At 58.7% G+C, this 20,202-nt stretch overlaps 1 pseudogene across 1 annotated transcript; it reads right to left on the reverse strand.

Annotated features, from left to right (window-relative positions):
* Window positions 1-691: 691 nt before the first annotated feature.
* On the reverse strand, window positions 692-18,879 carry LOC309853298 (glutamine-dependent NAD(+) synthetase-like; annotated as a pseudogene). The gene is made up of 15 exons (XR_014316603.1): window positions 18,829-18,879; window positions 16,687-16,904; window positions 16,502-16,553; window positions 13,551-13,639; window positions 13,318-13,435; window positions 12,538-12,673; window positions 9,722-9,796; window positions 8,941-9,062; window positions 8,402-8,450; window positions 7,923-8,025; window positions 7,345-7,513; window positions 6,848-7,128; window positions 6,046-6,192; window positions 1,916-2,655; window positions 692-865 (listed from the first exon to the last, which is right to left on the reverse strand). The product of XR_014316603.1 is annotated as a glutamine-dependent NAD(+) synthetase-like (transcript).
* Between the last annotated feature and the right edge of the window lie 1,323 nt (window positions 18,880-20,202).

A 20,202-nucleotide genomic window follows, 5' to 3' on the forward strand; every position in this document is an offset into this window, starting at 1 on the left:
AGCCCAGGCCTGGACCAGGGCGTGCGGGAAGACTGTGTGTTGCTTGGGGACTCACCATCCACTCTTCCTGCCTCTCAAACACCTCCTGGTCCTCTGTGGAGGGCCCCCAGGCTGCAGCTAACTGGTTCAGGGATGGGCATTATGACCCAGCAAGAAGACACAGGCACTGATTTCCTGCTGGATTCAAACCAGGACTTGGCAAGACAGAGGCCATAGGGCCCTGATGTGGATCAGGAAGGGAGCCAGCAAAGGCAGAGGAGCTGAGCAGGGCAGGGGAGGAGAGGCCCAAGTTCTAAGGATACGGGTATCTCCTGGATCCAGCCAGACCTGAAGCCAATCAAAGCCCTGTACTATCTTCCATGTTAACAAATAAATTCCTCTCCTTGCTTACAAGTCTCTTTTCTTAGGGAAGGCTTCTGGGCAGGGAGAGCAGCAGAGACTCCTGATTGCCCCCTCCCCAGCACTGGGGGAGACTGTGAGTGTGTGAGGCCCACCCCATCTCAGCTTCACTCTGCAGCTGGGAGGCTGTGATCCCCTGGGGCTTAAGGCCCAGAGAGAGGATTCAGGGAACCCAGGGGGACTTGGAGGGGATGGACAAGGGGGGATCTTCATCCCACCACATATGTAGAGTCTGCTCCCAGAAACCACATTCTCTTTATTGGAGCCTTTCTTGAAGGCACTCGAATGGAGAGATCCCTCTCCCGTGAGATAGGAAACAAGAGGCTGGTGTGGTCTTCCAGCCCGGGTGGCTGGGCCCCGACCTACGGTCCCACACGGCAGCCTCACGGGAGGGACGCTCTGTGCAGGAGTCGCGTCAGTCCACCCCGTCCAGGTCCTTTTGGCCTCTGCTCTCAAGCTGGACAACCTAGATGGAGAGGTCATGTGAGTGTCCACACGGTGAGAACCCAGCGGTTCGCTCCGTATCAGGGTAGCGGTCATGGGTTGGACAAGCAGCCATGAGCCGTCCCCAGGATCCATGAGGATGCAGGAAGAACACGGAGCACGTGCACGGGACGAGTCTGGGGGACGGTCCCTGCCGCACAAGACCAGAATGGACTATATCTCTCACCATGTGTTTTTTCTGAGGGGTTGACACCTGCACGGTCTCTGAACCCCATTCCTGATTTGGGGAAACCCATCGGGGCCAACCTGGGCACTTCTGGAAGCCAGTGGCGTCCCCGCACTCTGCCCACCAGAGGCCAGTGACACAGACAACCCCCCAGGCCTGATCCCCGAGAACATCTCCAGACACAGCCTGTTGTCCCCTGGCATGACTCTGCCCCCAAGAACTGCAGGCTGGACATGAGTTTGACTCGGGGTGACTCTTCTGGATCCACGTCGCCTATGCAGATGCCTCCCTGGATCACCAGATAGACGCTGTGTCCATTGAGTCCGTTGCGATCGCTGGCGCAATACGGCCCTTGTCTCAGCTCATTGTGGTCAGTGTATCGGGGCTCCCCGCAGGCCAGCCTCCCTCCGTACCCGCAGGCCTGCCTCTCTTTCCAGCCCATGGGCTACACTACCTGTACCGGGGGGTGCGGCCCACGGGCACCAGACTCCAGCACTGGGCTTGAAAAAGGCAGGTGGGCCTTGCCTTGTAGGCTGGGCTTACCAATCCCTTCTTCGCCACATAATCACTAACCAGAAGAGGAACGGTGAGGCCGGGCAGCTTACAAGACGTGAGCCCGGCCGGATGCCGGAGCTGTCTGGAAGCGACAGCGAGGGCCCCCTGTCCCCATGGCTGCTCCTGTGAGTAACACGGCAGGAACAGCAAACGCCCGACGCGCGTCTCTTGGCAGACACGAGGACAGTCACGACACTGTCGCCCACAGAAAGCTTTCCAGCCCTCAGCGGGAGCCAGCCAGCATCTCCGAGATGGATGCCAGATATAGGGAAACACCTGCGTCCAACTCACCGCATCCTCCATGCACTGGAACTGCCAGGGCCAGCTGGCGCAGTATAGGAACGGCCGCAGGTCAAACCTGTTGTCATCGGGGCTGTAGCTCTCCGCGTGGTACGCGGGCGTCAGTGTGGTCGTATTGTGTCTGTTTGCCTGGTACTTGGAGAAGCGCCTCACCCTGTCAGCCACCTGGTGGGCGAGGACAGACGGGGCTGTGGGTCGCCGGGCATAGGGATCCAGGCCGGGACTCCCGCTCATCTCACACTGCACACACTAGTGCCCCCTGCGTGCCAGCCACCCCCCGGCAGCCGCAGATGAATGTCCCTGTCCGAGGGTGGCTGGGGGGCTGTCCCAGGTGGCCCCAGGACGCCGCGTCAGTGGAGCTGAGCAGGGCGAGTGGAAAGACATGCGGCGAGAGGATTCCAGGCGATTCCGTGGGGACCACCACGTAAGCCGGACACCGGGCGGTGTTCCCACGCAGAGGACCTGACAACTGGGCGCTGGTGTCCTGGGCGACAGAGCACCACCATTTTAGGCCACGCAGGCCGACTTGCTGCCCCCAGCCAGATCATCCCCGCAGGGACCGAGTCTGCGGCTCCCCCTGAGGACTGCCGTGCGCGCCGTACCTGCCGCGGGGAGCACACCTCTTTCCACATGGTGAGGAGTCTTCAGAACATGCTGTAGGGCCCAGCCTTGGCGACCTTCCAGAGGCGGCTGTAGACAGACAGCTCCGTGTATGTCATGCCCATGTCTTCCTGCCGAGGAGGGAGAGGCAGCAGGCTGGTGCTAGAGGCGAGCTTGGGGTCCCAACAGCTGGTGGGACTGGGGCCAGGGGGAGGGGCAGGTCCCCATGGGGCCCCAAGCAGACGTGCGTTCTTACTCCCTGTCACCACCCGGTGCCATGTTTGGAGAAAGGACCAGACTAGTTCTGAGGGCTGAGGGACTTAGGTCTGTTCAGGCTCCAAGCACCAGAACCTACAAACTGTGGGTTTATTTGGGAAAATAAAGGTTTTTGTAGATGTAACAGAGTGAAGAAACTTGAGATAAGCTGGCCCTGGGCGTGGGGAGCCTTTGTACAAGATGGAACGGGACGCATGGGGAGAAGCTGCATGAAGACAGAATGGGGGGTGTGGCCGTGGCCCAGGAAGCCCCGGGAGCTGGACGAAGGACCCCCCTTGGAGTGTCCCGGCAGGGAGCAGTGCCTGCAGATGACCTGATTTCAGCCTCCAGCACAATGAGAGGGTCCGTCGTTTAAGACGCTGGCCTGGGGGTTTGGCTCCAGCAGCCCCAGGAGGCTGATGCCAGGACCAAGGTCAGGCAGGGCAGCCCGACAGACCAGCCCTGCGCCCTGCCTCAGGGATCCTGCTGTCCCTAAGAATGAACAGCTCAGCACAGACTCCTGGGTCATGCTGGCCATGGGACGCCCCTAGCATGGTTCGAAAGAGCTAGCCTCCCACGGAGGCTCACATAAACCCTTCTTGCATTTCTGAGTATTTGCTCAAATCTCCTCTCAACTCCCACTGTGCCCCAGAATATACAACCAGAGCCGACGACAGACCGACGGTGGCACTGGCTTTTCCGGAGAATAGCAGGACAGATCTCACCTTCATTCAGGGTCTCCAGGACCCCCAGTGACCAAGCCCTCCTTCTTGCTCCCCACCGCCCACCTAGTCTTCCTCTAGCCTCAGCTCCAATGTCACCTCCTTGGGGAGGCCTGTCCTGCCCCCATCAGAAGGACACAGTCACCTTTGGGGCACCCAGGTCCATGTGTGGGCAATACCAGGAGACACCTGGAGCCTTCATGGTTACCTCCCACTCATCTGTCCCGGAGACTCACACAGATGGTGGGACCAGCTAGCTCAATGCCAAGCCCCAGGGCCCAGCGGGTCTCGCCAGGGACCTCCGTCAGCGCCCACTTCTGCGTGAATGTTTTCCAGTGCGACACTTGAATTCTCTAGATTCAGCTGTAACACTTGGAAGCTTTAACACCCCTTTCAGTGATGCACAGAACTGAACCAGAAAACCAACAAGGGGATGAAAAACTCGAACCCTACAAACCAACGAGCCCTAAGCGACCTCTCTAGAACATTCTGCCCACGACCGCAGAGCACACATTCTCCTCAAGGCACACGGGACGTTCTCCAGAACAGACCAGATGCCAGGCTGTAAAACCGGCCTCTATGAATTTCAGAACACTGGAAAAGCCTGCTTCCCAACCGTAGAGGAAAAGGGCAACAGACTTGGGGACACACGGAAAGTTCAGAAACCCCCAAATACGCGGGACTCCAACGGCACACTCTCGAGTAGCCAACAGGTGAGAAGAAATCATGAGGGAAATCAGACCTCTCCTGGAGGTGCACGAAAATGACGACGATGCATGGCATCTGGGGCGCAGGGGTGTTGCCCAAATTCACACCCCCGCCCCCCGTGCCTACCCTGGTTTTCTCTATAGACTTTCCACTTCCTACACACATGATTAGTTTTCCTATTACCTGCCTCCTTCCACTAGAATAAAATAGAAATTACTTTTCTGTTTTGTTCATGGCACCAAGAAGACCACCTGACATGTGACCCACGTCACACGTAAAATTTCCACGGAATTTTATCAATTCCTCGAAGAGTGAGCAAATCGGAATGTAATGGAACTGAAGTTAGGATGAAAAGTCACATTTAACAGAGAACCAACACGGCAGAGACTGTAGACCAGAGGTCCCCCCCCAGGATGCGAGCAACAGGGAGATCATAGATGGGGACACAGTGAGGGATAGTTGTCCAGCGGGGACAGAGGAAGGACAACTGAAACATTTCTGTAGACAGACTTCTATGATCTGTAAGAGGCTTGGTAGCAAAAAGTGATGAAAAACAGATAAATATGTAAATAGGCACCATGGAGAACCTTTAAGCCCCCAGAAGCCACTACCCACCCCCCGCTGGAAAGAAACCACTATTATTGTTGGCTTTGATATTAAATCCCAGAAGACAACGGTAAGCGTTGTGATAGGGAATGTGCAATAAAACCGTTACAGCAGTGGCACCATATCAACGATGACAAGTCAAACCCATGTTCAAAGGCCAACAGAGCAAAACATGCCACCATTCCCCACTCCATGGGATTCAGGACATGCACCAGCTGTCCACCCCTCCTGAAACATCACTTCCTGAAAGAAGCACTGATGGTAACAGAAAAGCAATGAAAATTGACAAAATGTGCATGAGAATGGTGAGAATATTTTTTACTAGCTAGAGGGTGCTAACCTCAATTTGTCATAATTAGGAAACAGGATCCAAAAGTCCAAAGTAGTGTTTAATAGAGAACACATCTGCGGACATTCAAGGATGTAGGAAGATTTAAGACCTTCATGCCACAGATAGGAAGATGGATAGATGAACATGTGAGTGGGCAGACTGATGGACTGATGGGCAGATGGACGGATGGAAGAGTGGACAGATGGATGGATGGAAGGACGGACGGACGGATGGACGGATGGACGGATGGACAGATGGGTGGGCGGATGGATGGGTGGGCCGATGGACAGATGGACTGATACACAGAGGAACAGATGAATAAATGACAGAGGAATTTCCTGACATCCTCTGCTAACAAGGAGCAGTGAGAACACCTGAGCAAGGCCCCGCCTAAGAGAAGCAGAGAGACGAAGCTGGAGCAGTGCTCCCGGCCTCTGCCGCGCACACGAAGATTCAGCTGAAATTTATCTGAAGAACAACAGGGAGGATCTGAGTGTTTCTGAGCAGCAAACAATATGAGGAAGTATGTCAAGTCCCCATCAGAGACAAGCTATCTGCTTGGGAGTGAGAAGTGGACCCAGAGCAAGGACCTAGAACATGCTAGAACTGTCCAGGAAATGAAACGGGTGAGACCCAGCAAGGTGGGTGGGGAGACAGATTCCAGACCCAGAGTGAAGGGCCCCAGGCCGGGTGCAGGGCTGGGCCGGGGGACAGGGACCCAGAGGGAAACGGTGTGGCCCTGTCTCAACACCCGAGTCATTGGGAAGCTCTGGAGCAATGACGTCCCGTGAGCACCAGATGTGGCCTGTGCTGTGAGGTGATGTGACCCCCACAGCATGCGTCTCACAGACAGTGAAAATGGGCAGGGGCCTGGAAACACCATTTTGGGGAGCGCTCACCCTCGGAAATCTGGGGTCCTTGGGAGTCAGGCGTGCGCACCTCTCGTCCACGTTGGCTGATCCGAGCACTAGCAGTCCTCCGCGAGCGCCCCGGGCCCAGAGGCTCAGCTGAGCAAACAGATATGCCACGACCATCCTTAGCTGAGCCTGGGGGACATGACGGGAAATGTCACCCTGTGCTGGACATGGTGGGGGCACACTGGCTTCCCCCCGCCCCCATACAGCTCCAGGGAAAGGGGCTCCAAGTAGTGTAGAAGCTTTCTAGCGTGCAGAGGAAGCAGAGTCCCCCAGGCCTGACCACCACCACATCACTCACACAGGCGCAACGGCCAAGACAGACGGAGCCCGAGCCCGAGCCAGGGGGTTGCTGAGAGCGCTCGGGGCGGGATGGGCCCCCTGTCGCACCCCCTTCACAGCTGGCATTTCAGGTGGAGAGGCCGCTGTGGCCAGAAGGAAGGAACAGAGATGGGATAGAGCGCAGCAGCTAGAGCCCAAGGACCCTCCACCAACCAGCCGGCCGGGTCTCCCCCGAAGCAGTCCGGGAGGGACACGGGGAGCCACTCCCTGGAGATGCAGGAAACTGACACACATGCGCATCACGTCTCACCAACTTGCATGCACATGCTTGTGCACTCGCATCACGCACGTACATGTGTCCACCCAGGCAGTCCTCACAGACAACCTGCAGCCTCCTGCTCTCGCACAAGCACACAGGGGGGCAGGCGCACCCTCTGCCTGGTGCATGAGTCCTCGTGCTCCCTGCGGCTCCCGTGTGGGGACGAGCGCCCAGCCGGAGGCTCACCTGAATGTTCTGCAGGGCCAAGTTCTCCCTGCGGCTCCCTCTGTGAGCCCCAAACAGAGGCCTTCGACCCGTCACCAGGCTAAAGATGCCCATGATGGCCGTCACCGTGGGCTCGATGTTGAGACCGATGTGGTGGTTGCCAGGGAAAGGGCAGGAGTGCATGGGGTGTGTGTGCACACGTAACACACACGCAACCCCTGATTCACCGTCCAGCCATGTGAAAGTGTGCGCTCCGCGGGCGAGCTCTTGGGGCTGCATCCAGTTCCAGAATGCGCCAGCGCCTGGGACACAAGGATAACGGGAAGCAGGGGTGTGATCAGACACAGCGAGGGTCTGGGGGATCTGGAATAGTCTCCCTAAGCCCTGGCTCATGGAAGGCCCTAGGAACCTGTTCAAGCCCGGACGCACATCTAGCCAGGAGTGTGGGCTTGGGCGAGGCTTCCAGTGGCACTGGTCCCACCACAGAGCCCCCACCCCAAGCCCGCCGCCTCCTGTACCTGCCAATCTGCTGGGCCAGCTCCCTGGCTCTACCACACGTCTCCTGCGACGAGTTCTCGCTGGCCAAGTAGCAGGTGGTCAGCACGTGCCCGCAGAGGTCCCAGGGGTTCTGGGGGGTGTAGCTGAGCTTGTCCATGATGGTCCGGAAGTCAGCCAGCTCTTCCTGGTCTGAAAGCCACCTGATGATGGGAAGCGGGTGGCGGCCCCCCGCTGTGCAGCGCTCAGAGCTCAGTCCCTCCCTTCACCTGGGCAACGTCTCCCCAGGTGGAGCTTCCCCCTCGTGTTTCCGGCGTGCACGTTAAGGGGATAGTCGACACAGGGTGCACAGGGGAGGATCTCGACCCAGGTCTGCCTGAGCCCAAGGCCCAGGCCACACGGCCAGTGCCCAGCAGCAACAGCGGGCTTGATGGCCACGCCCATGCAGGCCTGAGCCCCAGGGAGGGGCTCTAATGGCCTGCTGTCCCCACCTGAGCACGTCTGCACAGCCCCCTTCACCCGAGATGGCCAGGACCTGAGGACCCCCAGCCCAGTCCCCTCCTTGGAGCCTCTCTCGGGCCACAGGACACTCGCTACCTACTTCCCTGCTTCACGGCCTCGCAGACCTGGCGGCACATGGAGTAGACGATGCAGGCAGTGGCCGCGCTGTCCACCCCACCACTAAGGGGCAAGAAGAACCCGGCCTGGAATGGGCAAACCACAGGCAGGGGTGAGCAGAGCCTTGGCGGAGCAGCGCACCCTGAATTTAGCCTCGTTCCACCCACAGATGCGGGGGCAGAAAGGCGCACGTTTCAGATGGATCTTCTAGAGGGAAGGGACCTCTCTGTGTGACAGGCACGTAGGATTTGTCCTCCACAGGCAGACGGCAGACCCACGGAACCACTGGGAGATGCTGTCCTGCCATGCTCGGTGTCACCAGACAGGACCCCAGAGATGCAACCAAACCTCCACAGGCCCTTTGGCCTTTGCCTCACGTAGACTAAGCAGCTGACGGAGGCAGCGGGAAGGACAGAAGTCCCAGCGGGCCACAGACTCAGACACAAACACGGGAAAGCTTACCTATCGGCTACGTCTCAGAAAGTCCCAGAGCCAGCACACCGCTCCGAGGCTGTGGAGCAAGGAGGTGCGTGAGGTCGGGAGCCGCTGACCCGGTCGGCAGTTCACCTGGGCCATGTGCCAAGGTAGGAGCAGCGCCGGGAGAACTGCCGGGGGGCTGGGCTCCCGATTCACCAAGTCTCTGTGATAAGCATTTCATGGAAATTAGCACATTTTTGTCTCCAAACTGCCCTGGGAAGTAGGTGATTATCTTTTGGCCTCTTTTTCAAACAGAAAAACAGACACAAAAAGGAAAGGCCAGGCAGGGCGTCTGAGCCCAAGGCCCCGGCACAAGGAAGCCAGGCCGCCTGGCTGTGCCCCACACCCCTCCACCCCGATGCCGCCCGGTCTCCTCGAGGAGCGGTCACCCTGGGCACGGTCTGGGAACCAGCTACCCACACGGCTCTGGCCCCCGCCTCCCCGCAGGGTGCAAACCACTACAGTGGGCAAAGGGGGCACCCTGGGACCAGCACCCCCACCCTGGGCTCACACAGGTGGCCCACTTGATCTCCTCAGGACTATGGTACGTCCACTCGATGGGCTCTGACGGCGGCTCCAGCAGGTCCTCACGGCACGAGAGGGCGAAGTCCACCTTCACACGGGGGTAGGGGCTCACCTTGCTGGCCTGCGGAGGGACAGTCACGACAACGTGACGCTGGTGTGGCACCAGGCCCGCAGGAGTATGTGTCGGATCTTGGCCAAGTTTTCGCTCCCAGTGGGACGGCTGGAGTTGAAAGCGGTCAGGACCGACCAGCGTTGGAATCCTCATGCGTCGAGGGGCTGCTGCTGTGGACAGTCTGGAAGTCCCTCAAAGATGAAGGCATGGTGTGACCACGCGGCCCAGCAGCTCCCTGCCCGAGTGCAGGCCCAAGAGAAGCCGCTCGCACAGAAACCCGTACACGTTCGCGGAGCATCCGTTCATCAGACAGAAGGCCACACGGGCCATGTGCCCTCCGCAGGGGCTGGTCATCACCGCAGACACATTCTCTGGACATGCTGCTCCGTGACACAAGCCAGACAGGATCCCATCTGTGCACCACACCCACAACGGGCAACCCAGAGGCCGAAAGCAGGCTGGTGGCTGTGCAGGGCAGAGGGGGCACAGACCGAGCCTCGCAGCTCCAGGTTTGTTCTTGCTGCTGTGCAGAGTGGAGGGCTGTGCCTCCCCGTGAACGTGCCAGAAGCCCCTGCAGCACAGTGTGGCACGGCCATGACAGCTCAGTCACGTGCTCAGGAACAGTCCCTGGGGCACTGCGGAGCACCTGTGGGACTCCGTGGACTCACCGCCAGGTTTCGAGATGAAATCTCTGCCCTGTGGCTTCGGACGTCCTCCAAATCCAACGTGGCAGCGAGGACCTCCTGTGTGATTCCCGTTCCCCCCACTCACGCGGCAGACTTGGCCGCACTCACAGGTGCACCACATCGCACACAAGAGTCACACCTTCCAAGGCAGGATGTTCCCCGGGGCCCAGGGAGAGGGGACAGCTGGTGCTGCGGCTGACCCAACACCCTTCCCTCTCACTGTGGCCACCACAGCCTCCAGTGAACTCAGACACACGGCAGTGGTGCCTCAGTCACGGCACAGGGCCACGTCTGCCACGTCTGCCACAGACTTCTGAGATGCTCAGGAGCAAGGGTTCTTTCCCTGCTTCCCACGGGCTGCGCAGAGAGGAGAGGGCTGGAGCTGCCGCTGCCCAGGGACCAGGAGAGGCAACCCCAGATCCAAGCCCACACAGAGGAAGCCAGGCTAGAGACGGCAGGGGGCTGGACCAGAGCCCGGCAAGCCACGTGCGGGGCTGGAAGGTGCTGCCTGTGTGATTGTGGTGACGTGTCCCTGCCCTCAAACCCAGATGAGACAGGAGTGTTTTAGAATACAAAAATACCACGAAACAGGAAAAAAAATAAAATTTCAAAAAACAGCAAAAAAAAAGTTTTTGATTCATTTATGTCTTTCTTTATGAAAAACACCTCCTTGTCAAAGTGCATCACTAGAGCATTGTCACTACAGGCTACAGGCAAGTTGGGGCAGGGAGAGCCGGTCCTGTGCACAACATGACACGGGGGCTGTGGCCCCCACACTCGTGTGAACGGGCCTGTGGGCAGCTGCTGCCATCAATACCGGGCCTGACCCTAGCTGGACACACCCACACAGAGAAAGAGAAAATGGAGCGCATGTGTCCTTTGGTCTCCCTGTCATTTCCCAAAGTGATGGGTCACCAAAGCCACCGGGCTCTCCACAGGACAAAGCCAAAGGAAGTGTGAGGCCACAGAAAACAAAGAGAGGCCAGATGATGTGAACATTTTTGTGAGAAGAAGCCTCCACTCCTCCTTTCCCAGGATGGGTCAGCGTCCACAGAAACGCCCGAGGGAGGCATCCAAGGAGCCAGCCAGCCTGCGAGGTTCATAAGAGCCCGAGAAGCACGTCGTGGGGAGGGAGCAGTACCTCTACCGCTCTGTGCAATGGCCCTGTGTGCCACACAATTTCTTCTGATCATTTTAGGTGGTCATGGAGGAAGTGGCAGGACGGCATGGCCTTTGGCCCAAGGACCGCGATGCCCTCTCTCCCTGCACGCTTTGGACAGAATCAGAGAATTCCAGCCCAAGAGCCCCCTTAGGGAGACAGGAGGCAAGCCCCCGGGTTCTTGTGAGCTTACAAATCAACTGGGCGTGTGCTTAAAACACAGGGTCCCCAGGGTCCAGCTGTGAGGCCTGGCTGAGGCCCAGAGCCTACAGGGACACGCACACCTGGTGTACCTGGTACAGGTAACCCCCCCCCCCCCACCTCCGCACTGCCAGTCAGTCCCGGGTCAGGTGCCTGCGGCTCTGATGTGCGGCTCAGCGTCTTGGCCACGTCGACCTGGCCTGAAGACAGCTGGGCATTCCGGCGGGACAGAAGACGATGCACTGCCTTCTGCAAGAACTTGACCTTTCTGTCAAACCCTCTTGTCTCCATTGTGACCAATGCAGAGAACTGCAGGCCTCTGGGGACAGTGTCACACAGCAAGCGTGGCCCGAGGGTCAGCTGGGAGGCAGGGAGCATCCCTGCTGCTGAACTCCCGCCCTGCACCGGCCAGGAGGCATCGTGGAACTCGCTGTCTCCGCTCGGAAACCCAGAGCGGTTTTATAACCACTGCCCTGCCCACAACCCCAGCAAGGCCACGGAGGTACCAGATGTGACCTCCCCAATGTGAGCTCCGGCAGGGCTGCAGGAGTTCCCTCGGGGAGTGAGCTCACGCTGCCGCCCCTGCCTCTGAATCAGCGTCTCCCCTGTCCCCACAGGCAGGTGGCTTCCGAGTGAAGATGGTAGATGTCGCAGGAGGGCCCGCCGGGAACCCAGGGCTGACTTTCCGGGCCTGTGGCGGGACCCACACTTGCGTTCGTTTCTGGCACTAATAGCCATTTCCTTTTGTTTTGAATTTAAAAGCAAAAAACCAAAAACAAAAGCAAGAGCAAACAGTTCTCCACAAGGACTTTCTCTCAGCCGCCTCCACTGCAAAGGACATTCATGTCCAACGTGGCTGGATGGGCTAGCGGGACAGATGGTGCCCAGACCCACGTCCTATGGGGGAAGGCGAGTGTCCACCAGCTCCATACAGGCCCCCTTGGCTCACCCCTCCCTGGTCCCTGACCCACCCCGGACTGCGGTGATGCCCCTCTGAGCTCTCCCAGGGCTCCCGTGCAGACACGCCCGCCCACGGCCTGCTGGCTGCATCCAGTGAGACCACACAGCCCCACAGTGACAGGCCCCCCTGGAGGAGCATCAGGGCTCCCAGGATGTGGGGGCAAGGGAGACATGGGGGCCGGGTGGCATCGGGCCTACAGCTAGCACAGACACACGTGTGCCTGGCCACGTGGGGAACAGCGAGTAGGTCTTGAGCTCCCTGTCGAGCTCCCCTGTGCTCCGCTCCTGCAGACACGGGCCCCCCGCCAACGACCCCCCTCGCTGCAGGGACCAGGACTGACACCTGCTTATTCCTGAGGAGGCTCTGGTTCCACATCCTCCCTGGGACCCCAGGGTCCCCACTCTGCTGTCAGCACAGCCACCCCCCCTCCCCCGCCCCAGTGTGGTCACCTCTAGGGGCACACACGAGTTTGCTTACCACATCGTCCAGGGAGAACTGGGACTCCAGTTCTCACGAAAATGCAGCCATTCGTGGCGATCAGGGAGCAGCTGCTGTAGTAGAGCCGGTCCCCATCACAGCCCTTCTGGTTGGCCAGCAAGTAGATCCCACCATTCTGGAGAACACACATGGCAGCAGGACCTCACCTCCCTGTCCTCAGCCCTCCCGCCACACCAGCGAGAGCACCCCTGCAGGGAAACCACATGCATGCTGTGGGCCCTTCCAATGCCCGTCGCCACCCCTAGCCCCCAGCCCCCCAGAGCCCTCACATGACCGGAGGAGGTGGGAGTCCAGGGAAGACAAACTCCACGGCAAAGCCAAGACCCCAAGCTGGCTTCGCTGACCCCAGGCCTATCCCGTGACTGTCATGCTGCCCAGTGAGAGAAGCCACCTCGAGGGCACTCCCCGTGCTCTGGCTCAGCGCCGAAAAGCCCTCAGCACTCCTGCAGCCAGCGTCGCGACCCTGGGGACAGGTCCGGATGCTGGGGAGTGAGTCTGTGGCCGCTGGGCACCGTGAGCCAGGAGTCCTGCTCCAAGGAGCAGGGATGGCAGCACCTGCCTCCCTGGTTGCCGGGGTTTAATTAGGTCAGGCAGGTGGGGCCCAAGGAGAGGAGTCCGTGCAAAGTTGCTGAGCCCTGGCCATAACCACGGGCACCGGCACCTGCTATGTAGGCCTTGTCCACCTGGGCTCCGGGGGCTCAGGCGTGGGGGATGCAGCACTGGCCCACAGTGCACACACCCCGGCAGCCTAGTGCCTAACTTGGCAGTGGCCATGGTCACCAGATCAACCCTGGTGTGGGCTTTGCGTAGCACATGGTGGCTGCCCGAGGCATTGGTGAAGATCTCCATGCTGTCCAGGCCCATGTCCACATGTGGGCTGCAGGCAGAGGCGGTTGACAGGAAGAGACGGGCTGCACGCCCGCCCCGCCCTCCCCAGCCCCAAGGTCTCCAGGCCATGCCGCCAGGGCTGCCGTGCACGGGGCGAGCCTGACCCGTGGGGCGTCCAGAGCTCCTCACAGATCTCGCTCCCGATGCAGGTGTCCTGGGTGGCCAGCACTGTGTCTCCAAAGGACGTGGTCTCCTGCAGCTGGAGGACAGGGCCCATGAGACCCCTTGGCCGTGTCACATCCGGGCTGTGTCCTGACCTCACCACCCTTTTCCTCCCCATCCCAGTGTAGAGTAGTCCCAGCCCACGTGCCCTGGCACCAGCGGGCATCTCACTAGCTTGGGGCTGTGCTCTGTGTGGCCGCAGGGCTCACTGTGTCACTCTGCACTTGAAGCTTCCGTTGGCACAAATTACCCACAGTCATCCTAGTTATTAAGAATAAAGGGTCTCATTTAGCAAGGGCCACTCTACGCCAGCCGTGGCACCGTGCACTTTTCTGTGTCACCCACGCTTTCACTGGCCTGACCCGGTGGTCCCACCCCTGTGCCCAGAAGGACCCAAGGCTCATTCAAGAAACCTGAGAAAGATCGCCCAGAGCCCAAGGGCAGGGCCGGATGCCAGCGTGTCTATCACCAAGAGCCATGTTCACCAACCATGCATGGCAGGAGCTCCCCAGGAAGGCGCAGAGCCCCCCCTGGGCTACCGGGCGGGGCGTGGAGGCCCTGAGCCCCCCACATACTGACAGGCCATGCTGAGGTCACTGCTACATGCCGGCATGGGTCCAACTTGCCACTACCCGTAATCCCAAAGTTACAGAAGAGATGTTACTTTACTCAGCCAAGATATGATCCCGAGGCCTGGAGCACATCCTAGAACACCTGGCCAGGCTCCCTGATCTGTGCGTGTGCGTGTGTATGTGTGCGTGTGTGTGTGTGTGTGTGTGTGTGTGTGAGTGCGACACCCATACTGCCCACGGCAAGAGCCACAGTGTAAACCTGGCCTTTTCTTCTCTGATGCCTCCTGCCATGGATGGACAAGGTCACTGTTCACTGTGGCTGTGAGACAGCCCTCACCCAGGGGCCCCGCTGGCTGCTGTGGGACCACTGCGCCCTTGCACGACGGCCATGTGGCAAACGAGAGCACGTGGGCATGGCTGCAATCCACACCCCATCGTGAGAAGGCCAGGGTCAGAGCGATAGGCTGGTGAACCACATAGACAAAGCCGGGCTTATGGACCGCCCCTCCTCCGGGGGCCTGAACTGTCCGCGCAGAGCAGGTCCTGGGCAGTCCTCACCCTCCTCCTGGACACAACCCTTGACTTTAACCCACAGTTACTGAAGCCAATTCAGGGAACCACCGTTAAGCAGCTACCCCGCAAAATCCTTCCAGTGGCAGATTCTGTCCCATGTCAGCCCCGTGTGTCTCTGCTGGGATGGATTTTAGGATACACCATGATCCCATAAGAATGAAATAGGGAGCATCCCACTGTCAGGATTGCAGTAGACATGTCTGTTTCAGACACAGACACACAGACACATACAAACACCCACGGAGTCCGTTCTGGGTCACAATGGCTTTAGAATGTGCTCACTGCTGCAGTTCAGGGTCAAAGGAGTGTCCAGGTCACTTGGGAGGTGACCAGACCTGCCATCACCTCAGCCATGCCCTTCCCTGACTGTCCGTGCAGAAGGCACTGAGCCCAAGCTGGCCCCTGGAAGGGCCTCGCTCACAAATCAAAGCCCGTGCCAGAGGCATAGTCTGGCTCACGGGTGGAGGTAACCTCCATCTGGGTGCCAGGGTGGCAACTGTCCTCCAGGGACAAGGCAGAGGAAGTCGCTGATGCAGAGGCCAGTGGGGGTGGAGCCTCGTGGGAATCAGGGGAGAGGGACCCTGGTCTGGCTCAAGCCTGTGTCTGAGACCTCGATGAATCCCGGCCAAGCGGTCCGCTGGAGGGAGTCTGTAAATGGCCGTGAGCCACCTGGAGTGTAGTCATCGGAGGACAGAGAACTCAGTGTCACAAGCTGAACTGTGCCTGTTGGAGCGTTGCCCGCCCCCCCCCCGCCCTGCCACTTCAGAACCTGACCGTGTCTGGAGCGGGGGCCTTGGAGGACGTAGTTAAGGTAACATGAGGTCACTGGGGTGGCCCTGATCCAGGGTGACCAGGGTCCTCAGAGGAAGAAGGAATCAGGACACAGACATGCATGAGGGATGACACCGTGAGGACCCAGGGAGAGCTCGGCCGTCCACACACAAGGAGAGAGGCCTCGGGAACACCCGCCTTGCCCGCCCCCGCCTCCTGTGCATCGGCCTCTAGGGCCGAGAGGCAAGCATCTGTCATTCAACACCGCCCCCTCCATCTGGGGTGCTGTCTTATGGCAGCTGGAGCCAAGTGATACCCCGGCAAGCGGAACAGGACTGCAGGAAGAGCCCCGAGAAGGCAGGGCCCCCTTGCAGCACCCTCTGTGTCCCAACTTCCGACCACCTGGGGGAAGTGGACAGAGCAGGGTTCCAGCCATCACCCCAGCAGCTTCCCGTAGGAAGAGGGTGGACGCAGCCCCTGGATCAGACCGGATAATCCCAGCTCGGAAGGCCAGGCCGGCCAGGTCCAAAAGACACGACAGATGCCAGATGCTGGGTCATCACACACTGCAAGCAGCCTCGTAAAGTCTTCCTTGAGTTTAGCAATTAGAACCCTCCTTCCCCAACCCCAAAGTTGGCTGCTTGGGTGGTGCCTTGGCCCAGGCAGCAGTCCCAGCAAGAAGGAGCCCACTGAGGTGGGGTGGGGACCCCTCCTCCAGCGCCCCTGGCACCCCAGCTCCCCTGGTAGGTGAGCTGGAGGAGAGGGGGAGGCATGAACGGGCAGAGCATCACTGATGTGAGAGAAAGGAGGCGCCCAGCACCCCCGGGGCTCCAGCCTCCCTGCTCGTACAGGAATCTCTCCCTGTGTTTCGTTTTGTTCCTCCACCCATCAGGGCAGGTTAGGGTCCTGCCCCACGTGGTGCACGTTAGCCCAGAACAGGGACATCTGGCTGGAAATTGAGATCCAGTCACACTCACCTGCTTCGTCACATCCTGTATCATCCGGGGAAGAAAATACTCCTCTGTCTGCCTAGGGAGGGAAGCACCACAGACCTGAGGATGAGCATTTCAGAAAGCAAAACAACAGCATCTCAGCTTGAGCAAACACCCGCTCCGAGCTTTGAACCCATGGCTTGGCGGAGGGCTGTCAACTGCGCACGTACCTTAACTGTCCCTGTCGGGGGAAGAGAAGCACGTAGGGTGAACAGAGGAAACTCTGGTGCGTTCTCCTCGCGAACACCACGGTGCCCGGGGGCTCTGACCGACTTGGCTTCCCCACGCCTTGTGGACCAGCGCTCCTGGGACACATGTCACAGCCATTCTCTGCAGAGCCATCACGCTTCCCGCAGGTGAAATCCAGCTGGGCGTCCTGATCGGGTCTCTGAGCCCAGAACAGCACACCGCATTAGCCAGCACGACTGCGAACCCCTGTCATCACTGAGAAGACCGAACGGTCTCCCAGCGGGATGAGACAGACAGTCTAACACAGAACTTGGGTGACAGGCCTCTCCAAGGGCTACGTGGAGAGCTGGAATGTAAAAAATAGTTCACAAGTCCAACCCCAAATGGGCTGTTACAAGACGCACCACAAAGACACGGAGTTACGTATGTTTCTTTTTTCTGAGAATTCACAAGAACCTTCTGGGATGATGGCAGCAGCTTTTACTTAAGTAAATCATAAAGCTGGGAAATAGGAGGGTGCTGTCTTCTGTCCTGCGCTAATGACGGGGACGGGGACACGCAACCCTGCTGATCTCCGAGATACCCTGCCGTCCAAAAGTGAGCTCTCTATCCACCATGGGCAAGTCTGCTGATGGCGATGTCACTGCGTCAAAATGCTCATTAAAGGGAAGAGTCCCCCCACCCCAAGGTTTGTCCCTTCCCCTCCTTCCCTGCCACCCCCACCAGGACCCACTTAGGACAAGACCAAAGCAAAGCACCAGGAGACGGTATGCGGTCACCGCCGCACTCAGTCTCTGCTCCAAGGCCAGCGATCACCTTGTACCTGGCTGGTGAAACTCACCGGGCTTCACCCAGAGCAGACATCATGAGTACAGGCCCTGCAGTGTAGCCTTTCATCTGGACCTTGGCTCAGGCTGGCCCGACCTCCTCCCACCGACCCCACACCTGACCCCTCTGCATGGCCTATCCCCTTCTCTGGCCGAATACCCTTTCCTCCCAGCCAACACCCTCTGGAAAAACCTAGCTGCAGACTCCTGCCAAGAAACCTATTTTGGCCGCCATGAGCCTTCTCTGCCCTGGGCAGCTACAGAGCCCCAGTGACGCCTGCCTCGCTGTGCTTAAATCTGGGGGCACAACCGAGAACATAATGAAAATGAGTATATTCTCAAATTCTCTGCAGTCAAGAACTGGATTATTTTTTCTCATTTTCTCAGGCCTGAAGCTGTCATGTGGTCATCACTATGGTAGGGACACAGTGACGTGCCCAATCATCGAGACCATTTTGGCACGGCGCCCGTGAGTAAAAACCTCTGTCGTTTCAATGGTGCCAAAGAGAGAGTGGCGGCTCTATCTCAGTGTCTTCCGTGACCCTGCCATGGGCGTCATCACGCGAGCATCCGTCTGAAGGAGCCACCATGAGACCCACATGTCCACATGACAGGGACATGTGACACCAGACTCCCAGGAAATCCAGAGACAACACGCCCCAGGAACAGATCTCAGAGAAGAGATTATCCGACAGTGGAAGACAGGAGAGCCTGTGAGCAATGAGAAGGGTCTGAAAAACTGGGACCTGCACAGATCTGAATAACAGAGTCTCCAGCCGGGCACAGCACAGAGGACGGGGTTAGAGGAATGAGGCCCCAAGAAAAAATACAGGTACGTGGGTGGAGAGAGGACTGAAGACCCGGACTCGTGGTGCCCCACGGTGAAGGCAACAGAATGAAAGCATCTGAGAGCGGGAGACAGAAAATATTCCCCAGATCACAGCCCCGACAGCAGGGGCCCAGGGGGCTCAGCGGGTGAAGCATCTGCTTCAGCTCAGGTCATGGTCTTAGGGCCCTGGGATCAAGTCCCGCATTGGGTTCCCTGCTCAGCGGGTAGCCTGCTTGTCCCCTGCCCGTCCCCAGCTCATGCTCTGTCACTCTCTCTCAAATGAACAAATAAATCTTTAAAAATAATTAAAGTCTCGACGGTCATGTCAACACTGCCGGGTGCACACGGGGAGGGCAGGAAAAGCCTGGCAGCTGGAAGCTCCGCTGGCGAGGCACGGCCCTGCCGACAGCTGTGCACCCTGACAGCTGCCGGCCGGTGTACCTGCTCCCGGCCTCAACGTGCCTCACACGGTCCCCACTGTCCCCAGCCTGCGGCTCCCCGCGGGCGTCCTGCCTCATCCCTGCGAGGTGCCCACAGGTTCACAGCATGGGTTGGGGGGGCTGCCCCCCCGACAAGGCCATGCCCAACTGTTCTGCAAAGTCGCCCTTGGTCTGGTGCTCTTGCCGGGACCTGGTGCGTCCCAATGGTGCTGCCAGCTCACACCGGCCACAGTTCTCGCACTCTCCGGCATCGGCTCGCCCGTTCCTCACTGTCAAATTTTGCCATTGTTCTTTGTACCTTTAGCTGCCTCTTTGAGTTTCTCGGATTGAGAACTTTTTCTGTTTTCTATTGATTTAGGAGTCCCTTATACACCCTGAGCAGCAACCTTTGGGCATTCGGCAAACACTGCTGGGTCCTCACCACCCGCCGGCGCCCTTCTCAGAGCTAAGGAGACCAGGAGGACAGGGACAGGCCACACTGACGCCGGCCACACACTGCGCTCAGTGCCTCACACACCAACTCGTGTCAGCCCTGCAACCACAGCCCTATGGGGTCACCACCATGACGGGTCCCAAGGTGCAGAGGTCGGGTCGCTTTCCTGGCCCCAAGGGGCCCGGCTGGGTGGCAGAGGCAGGGTTCGACCTCCCACCGCCAAAGACACCTGCTCTGTAAGAGCTACAAACAAGCCTCTGTGCAGCTCGCGCTTCACCTAAGCAAGCACAAGAAAACAAGAAAGCGCTCTCAGAAGATGGCCACATGCGGATTCCAGCAGAGATGGAGGGTTGGGGGATGGAATCTTCTGGAGTGTGGGAAATCAGAGCTAAGACCACCAGAGAAGATGGCCCAGGAAATTGGATCCCCAATCAAGAGACGTTCCAGAAACAGAACCCAGAACAGAAATTCGCCCAGAAAGGACAACTTTCCCGAAGCCAAGGGTCACAGGACCACAAAGGGCCTCACACAAGGGCCCAAAGACCCACACCAAGGCCCGTAGAACAAAATGTTAAAAGAGCAAAGATAATGAGAAGCTTCTCCCCCAGCCCTGGAGAGAAGAAAACTTGGACTAGTGGCAGGCTTCTCCCCGGTGAGGGCACGAGCCAAAGACAACCCTTCAAGGGACACAATTAAAACCATGCAAAAAGTTCTGTTGAACCTAGGGTTTGTTTGTTTTTTTTTTTTTTTTAATTCTGCAAAACTATTCATCACACATAAGAGCCCCATAAAAACATCTGCAGGCAGGCAAGGTATCAGAAACCCCCTCAGTCATCCTTGCTTAGAAAGTAGCTGTCTGGATCTCTACAGGGGCAGAAGACGCCAGTGGGCAGGTAAAGCAGAGTAGGAACAGGGGACTGATATCAGAAGATAAACAAAAGGGGGAGGGAGCCACCAGAGGCGACTGG

Source organism: Mustela nivalis (assembly GCF_964662115.1).
Source record: "Mustela nivalis genome assembly, chromosome: 18".
Lineage (NCBI taxonomy): Eukaryota > Metazoa > Chordata > Mammalia > Carnivora > Mustelidae > Mustela > Mustela nivalis.